This window comes from Cuculus canorus, chromosome 15, assembly GCF_017976375.1.
Source record: "Cuculus canorus isolate bCucCan1 chromosome 15, bCucCan1.pri, whole genome shotgun sequence".
NCBI classification, from domain to species: Eukaryota; Metazoa; Chordata; class Aves; order Cuculiformes; family Cuculidae; genus Cuculus; species Cuculus canorus.
Genome location: NC_071415.1, coordinates 3,911,060 through 3,933,241, shown reverse-complemented (window position 1 = coordinate 3,933,241; position 22,182 = coordinate 3,911,060).

The window sequence follows — 22,182 nt, the reverse complement described above, 5'->3', positions numbered from 1 at the left end:
AGTGTGAAAGGTAGCATTTATCCTTCTTCTGTAAGCCCCGTGCTTTTGTCTAGAAGAGATCTCCCCTTCCCAAGCTGCGCAGGGCAAGAGGAAGCAGAGCTGAGGGCAGGCTGAGGATTACCCCTGCCCCTTTGGAATGTGCAACCCTTTCCCACACAAACGCCTGCCTTGTTTATCTTCTGGCATCTCCCTCGGCCAGGGGGGCGGCAGAATGAAGAGACAAAATGTTGGTGTTTATTGGAGTAAAGAGATCCCCATTTGTCCTCTAACTCCCAGGGTGTTTGCCAAGAGAAAAGGCCTGAACTCACACATGAAATGCCATCGGCCACAGAAATAGGACCTGGAGTACCTCGTGAAGGTCAGGTGGCCCTTAAGGCGCCCAAAAGCCGAGGTGCAGACAGAAGAAACAATGTGCTGAGCCACAGCAGAGGGCTCAGAAGAGGAGGTGCCGCAGCGTCACCGGCCCATGCGGCGACCACAGCCAGATACCACCTGAGGCTGGAAGCAGAGACGCTCAGAGAGTATTTGCATGCCCAGAGTGTGAAAGGTAGCATTCACCCTTCTTCTGTAAGCCCCATGCTTTTGTCTAGAATAGATCTCCCCTTCCCAACTGCGTGGGGCAAGAGGAAGCAGAGCTGAAGGCAGGCAGAAGATCACCCCTGCCCCTTCGGAATGTGCAACCCTTTCCCACAAAAACATCTGCCTTGTTTATCTTCTGGTGTCTCCCACGGCCAGGGGGGCGGCAGAATGAAGGGACGAAACTCTGTTGGTGTTTATTGGAGTAAAGAGATCCCCATTTGTCCTCTATCTCGCAGGGTGTTTGCCAAGAAGATCGGGCTGAATTCACACATGAAATGCCATCGGCCACGGAATGAGGACCTGGACTATCTCGTGAAGGTCAGGTGGCCCTTAAGGCGCCCAAAAACCGAGGTGCCAACGCAGGAAACAACACACTGAGCTCCAACAGGGCAGTGGAAGTGACTTTGGAATATCAGTGAGGTCAGCTTTCCTGATTTAGAAAACACAGCCATTCTCTGCATCTGGGCGGAGGATGACTCCTGGAGAGGATTAACGCCACAACATTGCTCCTGCTCTTCCATCCAATCTATCAGGATATTTTTTCTCTTTTCAGTGATGCCAGGAAACATCTTTGGCTCCTTCTGGCCACAGAGCAATGCTGGGCGATGCTCCGAAGACTGGATGCTGAGCAGTGTCCATAATAATAGTCAAACTTTGAGTGTCCGGGGGGAGGGTGGGGGTTATAGGTGTGAGTTTTGATGTGTGGGTGTAGGTGCTTGTTTGTGTTTCTGTGGTTGTTGTTGTTAAAATAAACGTAATGTTCTCTACTGAGAAGTTGTGCGTGAATCAAGTGTGCGGTCCCAGCACTGAGTCGCAGTTCTGTGTGGCCGAGTGAAGAGGTGATGGGTTGGCACCCAGGCAGGCAGCAGCTCCACAGCCAAGCCACGCTGGTGCAAACCGACAGAAAAGCTCTGTCCCGGGCAGAGGTGGGGATGAGCGTGGCACTTCCAGAGGGTGGGAATGAGCGTAGCATTTCCAGAGGGTGGGGATGAGCATGGCACTTCCAGAGGGTGGGGATGAGCGTAGCACTTCCAGAGGGTGGGAATGTGCATGGCACTGCCAGAGGGTGGGGATGTGCATGACATTTCCAGAGGGTGGGGATGAGCATGGCACTTCCGGAGGGTGGGGATGTGCATAGCACTTCCAGAGGCTGGGGATGAGCGTAGCACTTCCAGAGGGTGGGCATGAGTGTGGCACTTCCAGAGGGTGGGGATGTGCATGGCACTTCCAGAGGGTGGGGATGTGCATGGCACTTCCAGAGGATGGGGATTTGCATGGCACTTGCAGAGGATGGGGATTTGCATGGCACTTCCAGAGGTTGGGGATGAGCATGGCACTGCCAGAGGGTGGGGATGAATGTGGCACTTCCAGAGGCTGCCAGCTACAAGCAGCCTTCTGCAAGGCTGGGGGCAACTTTCCCCTCAGGGCTGGCCATGGGGCGGGGGGGCTCCAGGGGGACCTCGTTCCCTGCACCTGACCATGTCCTAGCCCACAGCCTCTCTGCTCCAGCCTGGCTGCGCAGGCTGCTGGGGCACAGCACAGCTCAGAGCAGCTGAGCGCGCCAGGGACAGCCTGCAGCAGGTGCAGCAGTTGTCCAGCGACAGCAGACAGGGCTTCCAGAAAGCCTTGAACTGGGAAGCTCCACTGGTCGTCAAGGGAGATCTTGGAGCTCCTGGAGTGCCAGGACTCCATAACTGCGCCGTGCGTGGCAGAGGACTGAGGAGCACCCCCTGGTTCTCCCTGAGCCCCAGCTCAAATCGTCCCAATCCAAAGCATCCCACCACTTCATGTGGTTGGTTTCCATTTCAGGAAAGCTTTTGACACCAACTCTCCCAATGTCCCCCTGAACACAGTGTCCACACAGTGCCAGACAAGCCCATCGTGTGCCAGGTGAGCTGACAGGTTGGGTGGCGAGAGTTCCAGCGAGCAGGGTGGCACCAGGCCGGCCACCTGTCACTGGGGACATTCCCAGGGCTCTGCTTCAGGGCCAGTGCTCTTCACTGTTTTTATGAGGGACTGGAGGCAGGAATCAAGCGAACGTTCAGTCTGTCTGCTGCCGATACTGAACCTGGAGACACTGTGGACTTCCCCGAGGGCAGAGATCTGGACATGCCAGAGAGCTGGGCAGTCACCGAGCAAACAACATTGAACAAGATCCAGTGCCAGATTCTCTGCCCGGGACAGGGGATGTGTACAAATCCCGTGTACAAATGACACGTCCAGACCAGAGGACACGAGGCTGGAGAGCAGCCCTACGGAAAGAGATCCGGGCGTCTGGATTGAGGGCAAGTTGAACAGGAGCCAGCATTGTGCCCTGGGCAAGCAAAGGGGCCAAGCGTGTCCTGGGGTGCATCCAGCACAGCATCGCCAGCCGGGCGAGGAAGGGCATTGTCCCCCTCTGCACTGCACACGTGTGGCCCCACCACCAGCACTGGGTGCAGTTCTGGGTGCCGCAATACCAGGAGAACCTCAAACTATGAGTGTGCCCTGGGGAGGGCAAACAAGATGATGAAAGGCCTCAAGAGCAAGAGTTAGAAGAACACACGCAGAGCCGTGACCAGGGACCTGGCAGGGGCTCAGGGCAGCAGGAATGCAGCTCTGATGCAGCCTGGGGAGGTGCAGGTGGGGAGAGAGGGACAAAGTACAAGCCAAAGAGCATGACAGGTCATTACGTTTTAGAATCAACAGACTCAAACCTGTTAATCCAAACGATGCCGTTTAATCAACATTCAGAGAACCTGGAAGAGGAACGGGGCGTCAGCAGCCGCGTCTATACTGCAGTTCTTCCTGGCAGCTGCAGTGCAGGAGGCTGGCAGGCCTTGAAATCCTGTTCCAAGCCCATGCCACCGGGATCACTCCTATCCTCCCCGTCAGGAAAAGGGCTGCAAGTTCTGCCAGTGAAGAAGTCACTGTCTTCTGCTCTTCATCTTTTCTCTCTTCATCTTTTCTCTCCTGATCATCCTCCTCCTTCTGAAACATCTTCAGTGCCTCCTCGTCACTAACAGGGTTGGAGTATTTCTTCTTCTTCTTCTTCTAACTTGCATATAACACCATAAAGCTGTGAACACGTGTAGGACACGGGGAAATGGAATAGAGCTGTGCCAGGAGACATTCAGATTGGACATCAGGAGAAGGTTCTTCACTGAGAGGGGAGCTGGTCCCTGGAACAGACTCCTCAGGGAGGTGGCCATGGCCCCGAGCCTGTCAGAGGTCAAGGAGCATCGAGGTGATGCTCTTAATCATACTGTTGTGCTGGGAGGATCATGGAGAGATGAAAACGAGAAGGGAATTTGAAGAGCAGCGCACCAGAGTTTATTCAGCAAATGCCTTTCTAACTGAGGGAAATCTTGGGAGCAAGGAAGCATCAGAGGGTGCCCACTTGATCGGCAAAGCCATGCGGTGCCTTTTGCCAGCAAAGCAGCCCCGACCTGGTGTTTTCCCCTTGCCAAAGCGGAGCCGAGGGGCCGCACTGCATCGGGGAGCAGCAGCAGGGGGCGCGAGTTTGCCTTTCCTCAGGAGGAGGCCTGGGCTCCCCTCACACCGACGGAGCCTTTTAATCCTGACACTGCAAACCCGGCACATCCCGGCACATCCCGCCTGTGCCTGCTCTCCAGCCCCATCCCAGGGCATCCCTGCCTCTTCCCTGGGAGGAGGAAGAGGAGAGGAGTGGGGTGGTGAGGGGTAACACCTTGTCAGCCGCTGTCCCTGGAGTCGCTGAGTGGGCAAATGGCTCCCGATGTGCGGGTTTCCCTCACTTAGCCAGCGGCTTAGCGCTACGGCGCCCTGAAATCCTCCGCATGTGGGGCCAGTAACACTGCAGGAATGGGTGTGGGGATAACTACAGGAGGAACAGACTCTGTTTCCACACTCTCTCCTCCCTTCCCCTGCTAACGGGGATCCCAGGCAGCTGCTGTGTCCGCTGATAACACGCTCATGGCTGTGCCCACCAGAGAACAGAACTGGAAAGGGATCCAGCTGGCTGTCACGTGCGTTCCAGAGGGAGAAAATGGACCTGCAGGCGTTATAAGTTCTAAACCAAAGAGGCGCTCCCCTCCCTGTGGGGCAAATCCCTGCCTCGTAGGCAGGCCGGGGGGAAAGAGGGACAGTGACCCGGAGCAGCTGAAGTTACGGGCAACCGATGTCCTGGTTTTCTTGTGGCGCTCAGCAGGACAGGATTGCCAGCATCGGGGCGAGAAGCAGGCAGTGGTTCCCCCAAACCAAGCCTGCGGAAGGCGCTGCAACAGGCACGAGCCTGTTGGAGGCCGCAGCCCAGGGAACACTGTTCTCCTCGGGGTTTGGCCTCCACTGGAGGGTTTGGCAGCCGTGGTTATTCCAGAGCAGGGCCGAACGAGGGACATGTGCCTATGGAGACAGGCAGGCCTCGGCTCTGCTCCTGCCTTCCAGGGAAAACTTCAGCGCCCAGGAGCGTGAATTCTCCTTTGTGATCCCTGCCGTGGGTGTGAGCAGCCTGCTGGGGTTTCGCTGCCATACCGGCTTTGACTTGTGATAAACACAGAGCTGCTCAGTCCCTGCATTTCTGACTCCCAACCCTGGTCAGGTGCAGCCGTGGAACCGTATCCAGAGGTTCCAAGGCCTTCTGGGGGGAAAAGGGATCAGTTTGGGAAGCGGGCAGCGGGGGAGCAGCAGTGTAGGAGTCGGTGTGTGGCTGTTCTCTCGCTGCCCAGCATCGCTGGGGAGATCAATAGGGATTTGGAGGATGCCAAGTGCTGGCTGGAATGAAGTGGCACCAAAATGGCCAGAGGAGAGTTGGTGGAACTCTGGCAGAGCCGTGGCAACGGTACGAGTTGGGGTGACATCACGTGTTGCCTAGGATTACACAACAATGGGATGCGAGAGGGGTTGCAACCTTCCCCACCTGCTGCTCTTCAGAGTGGACTCACAGCTACAGGTGTGAGGTGCTCACCATGAGCGACAGAGGTTTTGATACGGCTTTGGAGCCAGAGGATGCCTAGGAGAGCCCGACGACGCAGGTAGTACTTGGAAGGGGCTGTGAACACTGGTAGAGCAGAGCTGGTCACGCTGTGCTGGGAAATGAGTGGTGTATCCGTGCCGTGTCTGGGGCAGCCCAGCCTTCTCATGGCTTTCCCTCTCATTCCAAGTGTGTGTCTGTAATGGCGCTGTCGCTGTGTGGCTGATCGGAACTTGCCCTTCTCACCTCCCCTTCTTCCTTCAGAAAAATCAAAGTTGGACCTAAGTTCCAAGCAGAGCTACCAAATCTCCACGAGAGATCGGATTTGGAGAATGTTGAAGAGGGAGCGTCATTGGTTTGGAAACCCTGGGGAGACATTGAAGCAACCACAGGTTTCTTTAATGCTTTTTGTTCTAAGGCGACTCTGAGATGCTAGGGCTCCAAAATCCCACCTCTCACTGCAGCCTGGTGCACATTCCCGTTCCCTCATGACTTTTCACCACAACCTTCCCACCTGGCAGCATTAGAGGGATGGGGTTGCCTCAGTTTGGGGAGAAAACTGAATAATGGTTAAGTGTTATACTCTCGGCAGCATCTTCCATGGGGTCATGGGCATTTGTAGCTGTCCTGCGTGACCTGCAGGGATCCTGGGAGAGGGGAGATGGGTCCCTAGAGTTGTCAGTCCCAAAGCTGTTCCTGAGGCAGAGACAGTGACACCAGGACAGCTGGGACATCTGGCTTTCCCTGTGCCTTTTCCTGCTCTCCAGTCTCCCTGTGGCACTTGTCCTGCTTTCCCTCTCCCTGGTATCCCACCTTTGCTTGGCAGAACCTGACTCTCGGTTGCTTTTCCTTGCGTTTGTAGTCATGGAGCTGCTCAACACAGCCTGCCGCAACAAGATGCCGGGGCCGGGAAGGAACATCGAGCTGGCCCTGCACTGCCTGCATGAAGCACAAGGCAACATCACAGTAAGAAGCAGTGATTTAACTGATAAGGGCCTGGGGGAGCCTTTGTCCCGGGTGGAAGCTGCCTCTTGTCGCAGTCGGCATTAACCTCTCCAGGAATCACAGACCCTGTCCTGCTGCATAACTCAGAGCTTGTTTTGGCTCTCGGACAGGAGGTGACAATTTGGAGACTACAAGTACTGCTACCCTGCAAGCTGGGAATGGACAAATTGCCCTGTTAGAGAAATCCCGACGTCTGCTTTGGACAAACGTCATGTGCTTTACATCCTCTTAGGGCACCTGTTGCCCCTCCAACACCTCCAGCCTGGCTCCTGTTGAGCATGGAATTGGTCCACTCTGCCCCGTGTTCTTTACAGACACTCTGATATAGCGGAGGGCTCAGCAGGTCCTGTGCCTGTTCAGCAGGGATGAGCCCAAAGTGACTGTAGCCGGGAGGAATCTTCTGGTGGTGGTGGTGGCAGCGGGGTCCCCCAGCGGTGTCCCCAGAGATCACCCCAGGTTCTGTTTACTTAGGGAGATGAAGGAAATATTTCCCTAAGATTCAGCAGGATGAGGTGATCCCAAAGCGCTGCTGCTGAGCACTGACCAGCAGGAGCAAAATCTCCCTCCCATGTCCAGAATCTCCAAAGCACCACCACAGCTGAAAGCAAGAATTCCCCTCATTGCTCCTCACCGGGGACGGTCTAAAGTGTTTTCCATGAAATCTTACAGGAGGCTATGGAGATGCTGCTCTCTGGGGGGCCACAGAAGTCGGAACACCATCCTCTGGCAGACTATCATTACGCAGGTAAACGGGAGCAGAGCCCGATCCTTCCCCTGGAAAGGCGGCAGATGCTGCGGTTCCCTTTCTGCCTCCTCAGTTCTAACATTTATTTAGAAGAAGGTGTGAACAACGACCTGTGTTCTTTGGGGCAGGGAGAGCTGTAGCAAAGCCCTCTGGTCTGATGGATGCGGTGCTTTTTCTGGGTGGGGAATGCCCCATCCCTGTGTTTCAGCCGCAGCTTTGAGTGCACTGCCGTGCAGTGACCCCTAACAGGAGGAGCCCTCCAAAGCAATGCCAAATCCTCCTGGCCACGCTTGGTCCTTCCCTTGGCAAGGAGAAGAGCTCAATTTGTGAGGAAGAAGCGGTGCTGGTTTGTGTGTGGGCGATCTGATGGTCTGTGTGTTTCTTGCCAGGCTGTGACACTTGGACCCGCAAGGAGCAGCAGCTCTTCAGAAAGGCTTTCGCCAGGCACCGGAAGGATTTTCACCGCATACAGAAGAAGGTAAAGGCGTTTGACCCAGGAGGATGTGGGCCTGTCAGTAGTGATGGCTTTCACCCAGGAAGTTGTGTTTGGAGGCGTGTGTTGGGATCCTGGTCTGTAAGAAGCAACCGCTGGTTTTCAATGCTCAGCAGACACCGCTCCATCAGATCGTATGCATAATTCTAATGGAATATTGAATCTCCCTGCTACCAAACACCAGAGAGATTAAATTGTCAGTGAAACGTTAACGTGCAGGAGCTGCGTGGAACTTGCAGTTCTGTCCTTTCCACACTTCTGTAGATCTTTCCATGGCCAGGAAGGTTTGGTCTTTGCCCACGCTTACCCCTACACCTGACAGAGTGTCCGAGGCACGTTTCATTGGGATACATGGAGAGAACAGGGGAAGGAAATGCTGTGAGATGGGTTTGACATATACCTGTGTGTTCAATGTTGTACTGCGCTGTTTGCGTTACGGATTTGTCACTGTGTTTCTCACAACAGATTCAGACTAAGACCGTGGCCCAATGCGTGGAATATTACTATATGTCGAAGAAAAAGATCGTGTTTGACCCGGTGCGAGCGAAAGCCAAAGAAAGACAGCGGAATGCAGAGCAGGACCAGGTAGAAGGGGCTTTGGCAATTTAATGTTCAGAGAAGTTCACCAGACTTGGACTGCTCATTTTTTCTGCAGGACGGAGTGCGTTCCAATGGTGTGGATCGCTTGGAGACGGCTCAGGCTGGTTTTGGGCTCAGCCCAGCCTTCTGAGGAGGAGGAGGAGGAACTGATCTGGACTCTCTGCTTTCCAGGCTGTTGTTCGCCCCAGGAAGCGGGGCCGGTGTGAGCGGCAGGAGAGCCCGGAGCCACAGCAGAGGCCTCAGAAGAAGAGGCGCCGCAGTGTGATCGGCCCATACAGTGACCATAGCCAGTGTTCACCCCAGGCTGGAAGCAGCGGCGCTCAGAGAGTATTTGCATGTCCGGAGTGTGAAAGGTAGCATTTATCCTTCTTCTGTAAGCCCCGTGCTTTTGTCTAGAAGAGATCTCCCCTTCCCAAGCTGCGCAGGGCAAGAGGAAGCAGAGCTGAGGGCAGGCTGAGGATTACCCCTGCCCCTTTGGAATGTGCAACCCTTTCCCACACAAACGCCTGCCTTGTTTATCTTCTGGCGTCTCCCTCGGCCAGGGGGGCGGCAGAATGAAGAGACAAAATGTTGGTGTTTATTGGAGTAAAGAGATCCCCATTTGTCCTCTAACTCCCAGGGTGTTTGCCAAGAGAAAAGGCCTGAACTCACACATGAAATGCCATCGGCCACAGAAATAGGACCTGGAGTACCTCGTGAAGGTCAGGTGGCCCTTAAGGCGCCCAAAAGCCGAGGTGCAGACAGAAGAAACAATGTGCTGAGCCACAGCAGAGGGCTCAGAAGAGGAGGCGCCGCAGCGTCACCGGCCCATGCGGCGACCACAGCCAGATACCACCTGAGGCTGGAAGCAGAGACGCTCAGAGAGTATTTGCATGCCCAGAGTGTGAAAGGTAGCATTCACCCTTCTTCTGTAAGCCCCATGCTTTTGTCTAGAATAGATCTCCCCTTCCCAACTGCGTGGGGCAAGAGGAAGCAGAGCTGAAGGCAGGCAGAAGATCACCCCTGCCCCTTCGGAATGTGCAACCCTTTCCCACAAAAACATCTGCCTTGTTTATCTTCTGGTGTCTCCCACGGCCAGGGGGGCGGCAGAATGAAGGGACGAAACTCTGTTGGTGTTTATTGGAGTAAAGAGATCCCCATTTGTCCTCTATCTCGCAGGGTGTTTGCCAAGAAGATCGGGCTGAATTCACACATGAAATGCCATCGGCCACGGAATGAGGACCTGGACTATCTCGTGAAGGTCAGGTGGCCCTTAAGGCGCCCAAAAACCGAGGTGCCAACGCAGGAAACAACACACTGAGCTCCAACAGGGCAGTGGAAGTGACTTTGGAATATCAGTGAGGTCAGCTTTCCTGATTTAGAAAACACAGCCATTCTCTGCATCTGGGCGGAGGATGACTCCTGGAGAGGATTAACGCCACAACATTGCTCCTGCTCTTCCATCCAATCTATCAGGATATTTTTTCTCTTTTCAGTGATGCCAGGAAACATCTTTGGCTCCTTCTGGCCACAGAGCAATGCTGGGCGATGCTCCGAAGACTGGATGCTGAGCAGTGTCCATAATAATAGTCAAACTTTGAGTGTCCGGGGGGAGGGTGGGGGTTATAGGTGTGAGTTTTGATGTGTGGGTGTAGGTGCTTGTTTGTGTTTCTGTGGTTGTTGTTGTTAAAATAAACGTAATGTTCTCTACTGAGAAGTTGTGCGTGAATCAAGTGTGCGGTCCCAGCACTGAGTCGCAGTTCTGTGTGGCCGAGTGAAGAGGTGATGGGTTGGCACCCAGGCAGGCAGCAGCTCCACAGCCAAGCCACGCTGGTGCAAACCGACAGAAAAGCTCTGTCCCGGGCAGAGGTGGGGATGAGCGTGGCACTTCCAGAGGGTGAGGATGAGCGTGGCCCTGCCAGAGTGTGGGGATGAGCATGGCACTTCCAGAGGGTGGGGATGAGCGTAGCAATTCCAGAGGGTGGGAATGTGCATGGCACTGCCAGAGGGTGGGGATGTGCATGACATTTCCAGAGGGTGGGGATGAGCGTAGCATTTCCAGAGGGTGGGGATGAGCATAGCACTTCCAGAGGGTGGGGATGAGCGTAGCACTTCCAGAGGGTGGGGATGAGTGTGGCACTTCCAGAGGGTGGGGATGTGCATGGCACTTCCAGAGGGTGGGGATGTGCATGGCACTTCCAGAGGATGGGGATTTGCATGGCACTTGCAGAGGATGGGGATTTGCATGGCACTTCCAGAGGTTGGGGATGAGCATGGCACTGCCAGAGGGTGGGGATGAATGTGGCACTTCCAGAGGCTGCCAGCTACAAGCAGCCTTCTGCAAGGCTGGGGGCAACTTTCCCCTCAGGGCTGGCCATGGGGCGGGGGGGCTCCAGGGGGACCTCGTTCCCTGCACCTGACCATGTCCTAGCCCACAGCCTCTCTGCTCCAGCCTGGCTGCGCAGGCTGCTGGGGCACAGCACAGCTCAGAGCAGCTGAGCGCGCCAGGGACAGCCTGCAGCAGGTGCAGCAGTTGTCCAGCGACAGCAGACAGGGCTTCCAGAAAGCCTTGAACTGGGAAGCTCCACTGGTTGTCAAGGGAGATCTTGGAGCTCCTGGAGTGCCAGGACTCCATAACTGCGCCGTGCGTGGCAGAGGACTGAGGAGCACCCCCTGGTTCTCCCTGAGCCCCAGCTCAAATCGTCCCAATCCAAAGCATCCCACCACTTCATGTGGTTGGTTTCCATTTCAGGAAAGCTTTTGACACCAACTCTCCCAATGTCCCCCTGAACACAGTGTCCACACAGTGCCAGACAAGCCCATCGTGTGCCAGGTGAGCTGACAGGTTGGGTGGCGAGAGTTCCAGCGAGCAGGGTCGCACCAGGCCGGCCACCTGTCACTGGGGACATTCCCAGGGCTCTGCTTCAGGGCCAGTGCTCTTCACTGTTTTTATGAGGGACTGGAGGCAGGAATCAAGCGAACGTTCAGTCTGTCTGCTGCCGATACTGAACCTGGAGACACTGTGGACTTCCCCGAGGGCAGAGATCTGGACATGCCAGAGAGCTGGGCAGTCACCGAGCAAACAACATTGAACAAGATCCAGTGCCAGATTCTCTGCCCGGGACAGGGGATGTGTACAAATCCCGTGTACAAATGACACGTCCAGACCAGAGGACAAGAGGCTGGAGAGCAGCCCTACGGAAAGAGATCCGGGCGTCTGGATTGAGGGCAAGTTGAACAGGAGCCAGCATTGTGCCCTGGGCAAGCAAAGGGGCCAAGCGTGTCCTGGGGTGCATCCAGCACAGCATCGCCAGCCGGGCGAGGAAGGGCATTGTCCCCCTCTGCACTGCACACGTGTGGCCCCACCACCAGCACTGGGTGCAGTTCTGGGCGCCGCAATACCAGGAGAACCTCAAACTATGAGTGTGCCCTGGGGAGGGCAAACAAGATGATGAAAGGCCTCAAGAGCAAGAGTTAGAAGAACACACAGCAGAGCCGTGACCAGGGACCTGGCAGGGGCTCAGGGCAGCAGGAATGCAGCTCTGATGCAGCCTGGGGAGGTGCAGGTGGGGAGAGAGGGACAAAGTACAAGCCAAAGAGCATGACAGGTCATTACGTTTTAGAATCAACAGACTCAAACCTGTTAATCCAAACGATGCCGTTTAATCAACATTCAGAGAACCTGGAAGAGGAACGGGGCGTCAGCAGCCGCGTCTATACTGCAGTTCTTCCTGGCAGCTGCAGTGCAGGAGGCTGGCAGGCCTTGAAATCCTGTTCCAAGCCCATGCCACCGGGATCACTCCTATCCTCCCCGTCAGGAAAAGGGCTGCAAGTTCTGCCAGTGAAGAAGTCACTGTCTTCTGCTCTTCATCTTTTCTCTCTTCATCTTTTCTCTCCTGATCATCCTCCTCCTTCTGAAACATCTTCAGTGCCTCCTCGTCACTAACAGGGTTGGAGTATTTCTTCTTCTTCTTCTTCTAACTTGCATATAACACCATAAAGCTGTGAACACGTGTAGGACACGGGGAAATGGAATAGAGCTGTGCCAGGAGACATTCAGATTGGACATCAGGAGAAGGTTCTTCACTGAGAGGGGAGCTGGTCCCTGGAACAGACTCCTCAGGGAGGTGGCCATGGCCCCGAGCCTGTCAGAGGTCAAGGAGCATCGAGGTGATGCTCTTAATCATACTGTTGTGCTGGGAGGATCATGGAGAGATGAAAACGAGAAGGGAATTTGAAGAGCAGCGCACCAGAGTTTATTCAGCAAATGCCTTTCTAACTGAGGGAAATCTTGGGAGCAAGGAAGCATCAGAGGGTGCCCACTTGATCGGCAAAGCCATGCGGTGCCTTTTGCCAGCAAAGCAGCCCCGACCTGGTGTTTTCCCCTTGCCAAAGCGGAGCCGAGGGGCCGCACTGCAGTCGGGGAGCAGCAGCAGGGGGCGCGAGTTTGCCTTTCCTCAGGAGGAGGCCTGGGCTCCCCTCACACCGACGGAGCCTTTTAATCCTGACACTGCAAACCCGGCACATCCCGGCACATCCCGCCTGTGCCTGCTCTCCAGCCCCATCCCAGGGCATCCCTGCCTCTTCCCTGGGAGGAGGAAGAGGAGAGGAGTGGGGTGGTGAGGGGTAACACCTTGTCAGCCGCTGTCCCTGGAGTCGCTGAGTGGGCAAATGGCTCCCGATGTGCGGGTTTCCCTCACTTAGCCAGCGGCTTAGCGCTACGGCGCCCTGAAATCCTCCGCATGTGGGGCCAGTAACACTGCAGGAATGGGTGTGGGGATAACTACAGGAGGAACAGACTCTGTTTCCACACTCTCTCCTCCCTTCCCCTGCTAACGGGGATCCCAGGCAGCTGCTGTGTCCGCTGATAACACGCTCATGGCTGTGCCCACCAGAGAACAGAACTGGAAAGGGATCCAGCTGGCTGTCACGTGCGTTCCAGAGGGAGAAAATGGACCTGCAGGCGTTATAAGTTCTAAACCAAAGAGGCGCTCCCCTCCCTGTGGGGCAAATCCCTGCCTCGTAGGCAGGCCGGGGGGAAAGAGGGACAGTGACCCGGAGCAGCTGAAGTTACGGGCAACCGATGTCCTGGTTTTCTTGTGGCGCTCAGCAGGACAGGATTGCCAGCATCGGGGCGAGAAGCAGGCAGTGGTTCCCCCAAACCAAGCCTGCGGAAGGCGCTGCAACAGGCACGAGCCTGTTGGAGGCCGCAGCCCAGGGAACACTGTTCTCCTCGGGGTTTGGCCTCCACTGGAGGGTTTGGCAGCCGTGGTTATTCCAGAGCAGGGCCGAACGAGGGACATGTGCCTATGGAGACAGGCAGGCCTCGGCTCTGCTCCTGCCTTCCAGGGAAAACTTCAGCGCCCAGGAGCGTGAATTCTCCTTTGTGATCCCTGCCGTGGGTGTGAGCAGCCTGCTGGGGTTTCGCTGCCATACCGGCTTTGACTTGTGATAAACACAGAGCTGCTCAGTCCCTGCATTTCTGACTCCCGACCCTGGTCAGGTGCAGCCGTGGAACCGTATCCAGAGGTTCCAAGGCCTTCTGGGGGGAAAAGGGATCAGTTTGGGAAGCGGGCAGCGGGGGAGCAGCAGTGTAGGAGTCGGTGTGTGGCTGTTCTCTCACTGCCCAGCATCGCTGGGGAGATCAATAGGGATTTGGAGGATGCCAAGTGCTGGCTGGAATGAAGTGGCACCAAAATGGCCAGAGGAGAGTTGGTGGAACTCTGGCAGAGCCGTGGCAACGGTACGAGTTGGGGTGACATCACGTGTTGCCTAGGATTACACAACAATGGGATGCGAGAGGGGTTGCAACCTTCCCCACCTGCTGCTCTTCAGAGTGGACTCACAGCTACAGGTGTGAGGTGCTCACCATGAGCGACAGAGGTTTTGATACGGCTTTGGAGCCAGAGGATGCCTAGGAGAGCCCGACGACGCAGGTAGTACTTGGAAGGGGCTGTGAACACTGGTAGAGCAGAGCTGGTCACGCTGTGCTGGGAAATGAGTGGTGTATCCGTGCCGTGTCTGGGGCAGCCCAGCCTTCTCATGGCTTTCCCTCTCATTCCAAGTGTGTGTCTGTAATGGCGCTGTCGCTGTGTGGCTGATCGGAACTTGCCCTTCTCACCTCCCCTTCTTCCTTCAGAAAAATCAAAGTTGGACCTAAGTTCCAAGCAGAGCTACCAAATCTCCACGAGAGATCGGATTTGGAGAATGTTGAAGAGGGAGCGTCATTGGTTTGGAAACCCTGGGGAGACATTGAAGCAACCACAGGTTTCTTTAATGCTTTTTGTTCTAAGGCGACTCTGAGATGCTAGGGCTCCAAAATCCCACCTCTCACTGCAGCCTGGTGCACATTCCCGTTCCCTCATGACTTTTCACCACAACCTTCCCACCTGGCAGCATTAGAGGGATGGGGTTGCCTCAGTTTGGGGAGAAAACTGAATAATGGTTAAGTGTTATACTCTCGGCAGCATCTTCCATGGGGTCATGGGCATTTGTAGCTGTCCTGCGTGACCTGCAGGGATCCTGGGAGAGGGGAGATGGGTCCTTAGAGTTGTCAGTCCCAAAGCTGTTCCTGAGGCAGAGACAGTGACACCAGGACAGCTGGGACATCTGGCTTTCCCTGTGCCTTTTCCTGCTCTCCAGTCTCCCTGTGGCACTTGTCCTGCTTTCCCTCTCCCTGGTATCCCACCTTTGCTTGGCAGAACCTGACTCTCGGTTGCTTTTCCTTGCGTTTGTAGTCATGGAGCTGCTCAACACAGCCTGCCGCAACAAGATGCCGGGGCCGGGAAGGAACATCGAGCTGGCCCTGCACTGCCTGCATGAAGCACAAGGCAACATCACAGTAAGAAGCAGTGATTTAACTGATAAGGGCCTGGGGGAGCCTTTGTCCCGGGTGGGAGCTGCCTCTTGTCGCAGTCGGCATTAACCTCTCCAGGGATCACAGACCCTGTCCTGCTGCATAACTCAGAGCTTGTTTTGGCTCTTGGACACGAGGTGACAATTTGGAGACTACAAGTACTGCTACCCTGCAAGCTGGGAATGGACAAATTGCCCTGTTAGAGAAATCCCGACGTCTGCTTTGGACAAACGTCATGTGCTTTACATCCTCTTAGGGCACCTGTTGCCCCTCCAACACCTCCAGCCTGGCTCCTGTTGAGCATGGAATTGGTCCACTCTGCCCCGTGTTCTTTACAGACACTCTGATATAGCGGAGGGCTCAGCGGGTCCTGTGCCTGTTCAGCAGGGATGAGCCCAAAGTGACTGTAGCCGGGAGGAATCTTCTGGTGGTGGTGGTGGCAGCGGGGTCCCCCAGCGGTGTCCCCAGAGATCACCCCAGGTTCTGTTTACTTAGGGAGATGAAGGAAATATTTCCCTAAGATTCAGCAGGATGAGGTGATCCCAAAGCGCTGCTGCTGAGCACTGACCAGCAGGAGCAAAATCTCCCTCCCATGTCCAGAATCTCCAAAGCACCACCACAGCTGAAAGCAAGAATTCCCCTCATTGCTCCTCACCGGGGACGGTCTAAAGTGTTTTCCATGAAATCTTACAGGAGGCTATGGAGATGCTGCTCTCTGGGGGGCCACAGAAGTCGGAACACCATCCTCTGGCAGACTATCATTACGCAGGTAAACGGGAGCAGAGCCCGATCCTTCCCCTGGAAAGGCGGCAGATGCTGCGGTTCCCTTTCTGCCTCCTCAGTTCTAACATTTATTTAGAAGAAGGTGTGAACAACGACCTGTGTTCTTTGGGGCAGGGAGAGCTGTAGCAAAGCCCTCTGGTCTGATGGATGCGGTGCTTTTTCTGGGTGGGGAATGCCCCATCCCTGTGTTTCAGCCGCAGCTTTGAGTGCACTGCCGTGCAGTGACCCCTAACAGGAGGAGCCCTCCAAAGCAATGCCAAATCCTCCTGGCCACGCTTGGTCCTTCCCTTGGCAAGGAGAAGAGCTCAATTTGTGAGGAAGAAGCGGTGCTGGTTTGTGTGTGGGCGATCTGATGGTCTGTGTGTTTCTTGCCAGGCTGTGACACTTGGACCCGCAAGGAGCAGCAGCTCTTCAGAAAGGCTTTCGCCAGGCACCGGAAGGATTTTCACCGCATACAGAAGAAGGTAAAGGCGTTTGACCCAGGAGGATGTGGGCCTGTCAGTAGTGATGGCTTTCACCCAGGAAGTTGTGTTTGGAGGCGTGTGTTGGGATCCTGGTCTGTAAGAAGCAACCGCTGGTTTTCAATGCTCAGCAGACACCGCTCCATCAGATCGTATGCATAATTCTAATGGAATATTGAATCTCCCTGCTACCAAACACCAGAGAGATTAAATTGTCAGTGAAACGTTAACGTGCAGGAGCTGCGTGGAACTTGCAGTTCTGTCCTTTCCACACTTCTGTAGATCTTTCCATGGCCAGGAAGGTTTGGTCTTTGCCCACGCTTACCCCTACACCTGACAGAGTGTCCGAGGCACGTTTCATTGGGATACATGGAGAGAACAGGGGAAGGAAATGCTGTGAGATGGGTTTGACATATACCTGTGTGTTCAATGTTGTACTGCGCTGTTTGCGTTACGGATTTGTCACTGTGTTTCTCACAACAGATTCAGACTAAGACCGTGGCCCAATGCGTGGAATATTACTATATGTCGAAGAAAAAGATCGTGTTTGACCCGGTGCGAGCGAAAGCCAAAGAAAGACAGCGGAATGCAGAGCAGGACCAGGTAGAAGGGGCTTTGGCAATTTAATGTTCAGAGAAGTTCACCAGACTTGGACTGCTCATTTTTTCTGCAGGACGGAGTGCGTTCCAATGGTGTGGATCGCTTGGAGACGGCTCAGGCTGGTTTTGGGCTCAGCCCAGCCTTCTGAGGAGGAGGAGGAGGAACTGATCTGGACTCTCTGCTTTCCAGGCTGTTGTTCGCCCCAGGAAGCGGGGCCGGTGTGAGCGGCAGGAGAGCCCGGAGCCACAGCAGAGGCCTCAGAAGAAGAGGCGCCGCAGTGTGATCGGCCCATACAGTGACCATAGCCAGTGTTCACCCCAGGCTGGAAGCAGCGGCGCTCAGAGAGTATTTGCATGTCCGGAGTGTGAAAGGTAGCATTTATCCTTCTTCTGTAAGCCCCGTGCTTTTGTCTAGAAGAGATCTCCCCTTCCCAAGCTGCGCAGGGCAAGAGGAAGCAGAGCTGAGGGCAGGCTGAGGATTACCCCTGCCCCTTTGGAATGTGCAACCCTTTCCCACACAAACGCCTGCCTTGTTTATCTTCTGGCGTCTCCCTCGGCCAGGGGGGCGGCAGAATGAAGAGACAAAATGTTGGTGTTTATTGGAGTAAAGAGATCCCCATTTGTCCTCTAACTCCCAGGGTGTTTGCCAAGAGAAAAGGCCTGAACTCACACATGAAATGCCATCGGCCACAGAAATAGGACCTGGAGTACCTCGTGAAGGTCAGGTGGCCCTTAAGGCGCCCAAAAGCCGAGGTGCAGACAGAAGAAACAATGTGCTGAGCCACAGCAGAGGGCTCAGAAGAGGAGGCGCCGCAGCGTCACCGGCCCATGCGGCGACCACAGCCAGATACCACCTGAGGCTGGAAGCAGAGACGCTCAGAGAGTATTTGCATGCCCAGAGTGTGAAAGGTAGCATTCACCCTTCTTCTGTAAGCCCCATGCTTTTGTCTAGAATAGATCTCCCCTTCCCAACTGCGTGGGGCAAGAGGAAGCAGAGCTGAAGGCAGGCAGAAGATCACCCCTGCCCCTTCGGAATGTGCAACCCTTTCCCACAAAAACATCTGCCTTGTTTATCTTCTGGTGTCTCCCACGGCCAGGGGGGCGGCAGAATGAAGGGACGAAACTCTGTTGGTGTTTATTGGAGTAAAGAGATCCCCATTTGTCCTCTATCTCGCAGGGTGTTTGCCAAGAAGATCGGGCTGAATTCACACATGAAATGCCATCGGCCACGGAATGAGGACCTGGACTATCTCGTGAAGGTCAGGTGGCCCTTAAGGCGCCCAAAAACCGAGGTGCCAACGCAGGAAACAACACACTGAGCTCCAACAGGGCAGTGGAAGTGACTTTGGAATATCAGTGAGGTCAGCTTTCCTGATTTAGAAAACACAGCCATTCTCTGCATCTGGGCGGAGGATGACTCCTGGAGAGGATTAACGCCACAACATTGCTCCTGCTCTTCCATCCAATCTATCAGGATATTTTTTCTCTTTTCAGTGATGCCAGGAAACATCTTTGGCTCCTTCTGGCCACAGAGCAATGCTGGGCGATGCTCCGAAGACTGGATGCTGAGCAGTGTCCATAATAATAGTCAAACTTTGAGTGTCCGGGGGGAGGGTGGGGGTTATAGGTGTGAGTTTTGATGTGTGGGTGTAGGTGCTTGTTTGTGTTTCTGTGGTTGTTGTTGTTAAAATAAACGTAATGTTCTCTACTGAGAAGTTGTGCGTGAATCAAGTGTGCGGTCCCAGCACTGAGTCGCAGTTCTGTGTGGCCGAGTGAAGAGGTGATGGGTTGGCACCCAGGCAGGCAGCAGCTCCACAGCCAAGCCACGCTGGTGCAAACCGACAGAAAAGCTCTGTCCCGGGCAGAGGTGGGGATGAGCGTGGCACTTCCAGAGGGTGAGGATGAGCGTGGCCCTGCCAGAGTGTGGGGATGAGCATGGCACTTCCAGAGGGTGGGGATGAGCGTAGCAATTCCAGAGGGTGGGAATGTGCATGGCACTGCCAGAGGGTGGGGATGTGCATGACATTTCCAGAGGGTGGGGATGAGCATGGCACTTCCGGAGGGTGGGGATGTGCATAGCACTTCCAGAGGCTGGGGATGAACGTAGCACTTCCAGAGGGTGGGCATGAGTGTGGCACTTCCAGAGGGTGGGGATGTGCATGGCACTTCCAGAGGGTGGGGATGTGCATGGCACTTCCAGAGGATGGGGATTTGCATGGCACTTGCAGAGGATGGGGATTTGCATGGCACTTCCAGAGGTTGGGGATGAGCATGGCACTGCCAGAGGGTGGGGATGAATGTGGCACTTCCAGAGGCTGCCAGCTACAAGCAGCCTTCTGCAAGGCTGGGGGCAACTTTCCCCTCAGGGCTGGCCATGGGGCGGGGGGGCTCCAGGGGGACCTCGTTCCCTGCACCTGACCATGTCCTAGCCCACAGCCTCTCTGCTCCAGCCTGGCTGCGCAGGCTGCTGGGGCACAGCACAGCTCAGAGCAGCTGAGCGCGCCAGGGACAGCCTGCAGCAGGTGCAGCAGTTGTCCAGCGACAGCAGACAGGGCTTCCAGAAAGCCTTGAACTGGGAAGCTCCACTGGTTGTCAAGGGAGATCTTGGAGCTCCTGGAGTGCCAGGACTCCATAACTGCGCCGTGCGTGGCAGAGGACTGAGGAGCACCCCCTGGTTCTCCCTGAGCCCCAGCTCAAATCGTCCCAATCCAAAGCATCCCACCACTTCATGTGGTTGGTTTCCATTTCAGGAAAGCTTTTGACACCAACTCTCCCAATGTCCCCCTGAACACAGTGTCCACACAGTGCCAGACAAGCCCATCGTGTGCCAGGTGAGCTGACAGGTTGGGTGGCGAGAGTTCCAGCGAGCAGGGTCGCACCAGGCCGGCCACCTGTCACTGGGGACATTCCCAGGGCTCTGCTTCAGGGCCAGTGCTCTTCACTGTTTTTATGAGGGACTGGAGGCAGGAATCAAGCGAACGTTCAGTCTGTCTGCTGCCGATACTGAACCTGGAGACACTGTGGACTTCCCCGAGGGCAGAGATCTGGACATGCCAGAGAGCTGGGCAGTCACCGAGCAAACAACATTGAACAAGATCCAGTGCCAGATCCTCTGCCCGGGACAGGGGGTGTGTACAAATCCCGTGTACAAATGACACGTCCAGACCAGGGGACAAGAGGCTGGAGAGTAGCCCTACGGAAAGAGATCCGGGCGTCTGGATTGAGGGCAAGTTGAACAGGAGCCAGCATTGTGCCCTGGGCAAGCAAAGGGATCAAGCGTGTCCTGGGGTGCATCCAGCACAGCATCGCCAGCCGGGCGAGGAAGGGCATTGTCCCCCTCTGCACTGTACACGTGTGGCCCCACCACCAGCACTGGGTGCAGTTCTGGGCGCCGCAATACCAGGAGAACCTCAAACTATGAGTGTGCCCTGGGGAGGGCAAACAAGATGATGAAAGGCCTCAAGAGCAAGAGTTAGAAGAACACACGCAGAGCCGTGACCAGGGACCTGGCAGGGGCTCAGGGCAGCAGGAATGCAGCTCTGATGCAGCCTGGGGAGGTGCAGGTGGGGAGAGAGGGACAAAGTACAAGCCAAAGAGCATGACAGGTCATTACGTTTTAGAATCAACAGACTCAAACCTGTTAATCCAAACGATGCCGTTTATTCAACATTCAGAGAACCTGGAAGAGGAACGGGGCGTCAGCAGCCGCGTCTATACTGCAGTTCTTCCTGGCAGCTGCAGTGCAGGAGGCTGGCAGGCCTTGAAATCCTGTTCCAAGCCCATGCCACCGGGATCACTCCTATCCTCCCCGTCAGGAAAAGGGCTGCAAGTTCTGCCAGTGAAGAAGTCACTGTCTTCTGCTCTTCATCTTTTCTCTCTTCATCTTTTCTCTCCTGATCATCCTCCTCCTTCTGAAACATCTTCAGTGCCTCCTCGTCACTAACAGGGTTGGAGTATTCTTCTTCTTCTTCTAACTTGCATATAACACCATAAAGCTGTGAACACGTGTAGGACACGGGGAAATGGAATAGAGCTGTGCCAGGAGACATTCAGATTGGACATCAGGAGAAGGTTCTTCACTGAGAGGGGAGCTGGTCCCTGGAACAGACTCCTCAGGGAGGTGGCCATGGCCCCGAGCCTGTCAGAGGTCAAGGAGCATCGAGGTGATGCTCTTAATCATACTGTTGTGCTGGGAGGATCATGGAGAGATGAAAACGAGAAGGGAATTTGAAGAGCAGCGCACCAGAGTTTATTCAGCAAATGCCTTTCTAACTGAGGGAAATCTTGGGAGCAAGGAAGCATCAGAGGGTGCCCACTTGATCGGTAAAGCCATGCGGTGCCTTTTGCCAGCAAAGCAGCCCCGACCTGGTGTTTTCCCCTTGCCAAAGCGGAGCCGAGGGGCCGCACTGCGTCGGGGAGCAGCAGCAGGGGGCGCGAGTTTGCCTTTCCTCAGGAGGAGGCCTGGGCTCCCCTCACACCGACGGAGCCTTTTAATCCTGACACTGCAAACCCGGCACATCCCGGCACATCCCGCCTGTGCCTGCTCTCCAGCCCCATCCCAGGGCATCCCTGCCTCTTCCCTGGGAGGAGGAAGAGGAGAGGAGTGGGGTGGTGAGGGGTAACACCTTGTCAGCCGCTGTCCCTGGAGTCGCTGAGTGGGCAAATGGCTCCCGATGTGCGGGTTTCCCTCACTTAGCCAGCGGCTTAGCGCTACGGCGCCCTGAAATCCTCCACATGTGGGGCCAGTAACACTGCAGGAATGGGTGTGGGGATAACTACAGGAGGAACAGACTCTGTTTCCACACTCTCTCCTCCCTTCCCCTGCTAACGGGGATCCCAGGCAGCTGCTGTGTCCGCTGATAACACGCTCATGGCTGTGCCCACCAGAGAACAGAACTGGAAAGGGATCCAGCTGGCTGTCACGTGCGTTCCAGAGGGAGAAAATGGACCTGCAGGCGTTATAAGTTCTAAACCAAAGAGGCGCTCCCCTCCCTGTGGGGCAAATCCCTGCCTCGTAGGCAGGCCGGGGGGAAAGAGGGACAGTGACCCGGAGCAGCTGAAGTTACGGGCAACCGATGTCCTGGTTTTCTTGTGGCGCTCAGCAGGACAGGATTGCCAGCATCGGGGCGAGAAGCAGGCAGTGGTTCCCCAA